Here is a 916-nt window from a genome sequence, read left to right on the forward strand (position 1 = left end):
GCCCTGAGTCGCAACATTCACGTATCCTATGCTCTAACATTGAGTATGGGACGGTTCAGGCTGATCTATGATGATGATTTTAGGGGAGCTACTGGGATTGTGAGGCGGGAATTGGCTAGCAATTCTTGCACCGCACGTAGGAGCAAAGGGGTGGTGCAGAAAATCTGCGTGATTTTCCTTGAAGAGGCGGGGTAAATCAGCGTTTGGGTCAGCTTTTAGTTTGCCTCTGGCACAGGCAGTGCACTTCAAGGCAAGCGTGCCTTTGACTGGGCAGCTGTGAGCGTGGTGTGGGCCAGCACAGGTAGGGCACATTGGCGGAATTGGGCAGGCTGCAGCCGTGTGACCCGTTGTACGACAGTTGAAGCACCTGGTGGGGGGTGGCCCACTGAGCTCCGTTCGGTGTCGACTCCTGCCCTGCCAAACTTTTGTTTTGGCAGCCAGAGTCGCCTGGCTCAAGGTTTTAAACCCTATTAGGAGCGAGGAATGGCGCTTGTTTGCGTCCTCGCCTGTCTCTTTTTTGAGCCACCGGATAAAGACGGCATCGTCCAATAAGGAACCGTTGCACGTCTTCAGGAGGTCAACGTCCTCAGGTCTTGAGGGGTTGAAGGTTGTGGGCACACCATGCACTATGACGGCATGTGACTCTTGCTTGATCGAGAGATTTGGCGATATCTTTGGTAGCCACTCTTTATATTGGGCACGGAGAGCTTGAGCGTGACGTTGTGAGTCTACATAGACCACAAGATCACCAGAGGGGTGGCGGTGGATGTTCCTAACCTCAATAGCAGAGGTGTCATCCGGCTTAAGCATGATTTTGCTCGTTTTAAGCTCCAGGTTGAGAACTTGATCAACTCCGGGATAGACTTTTCAACGCCTGCTATATTTGCCGGGTCTAATTGGTTGACAGTGACCGTAT

This window comes from Melampsora larici-populina (genome assembly GCF_000204055.1).
Source record: "Melampsora larici-populina 98AG31 unplaced genomic scaffold MELLAscaffold_74, whole genome shotgun sequence".
In the NCBI taxonomy this organism is placed as follows: Eukaryota; Fungi; Basidiomycota; class Pucciniomycetes; order Pucciniales; family Melampsoraceae; genus Melampsora; species Melampsora laricis-populina.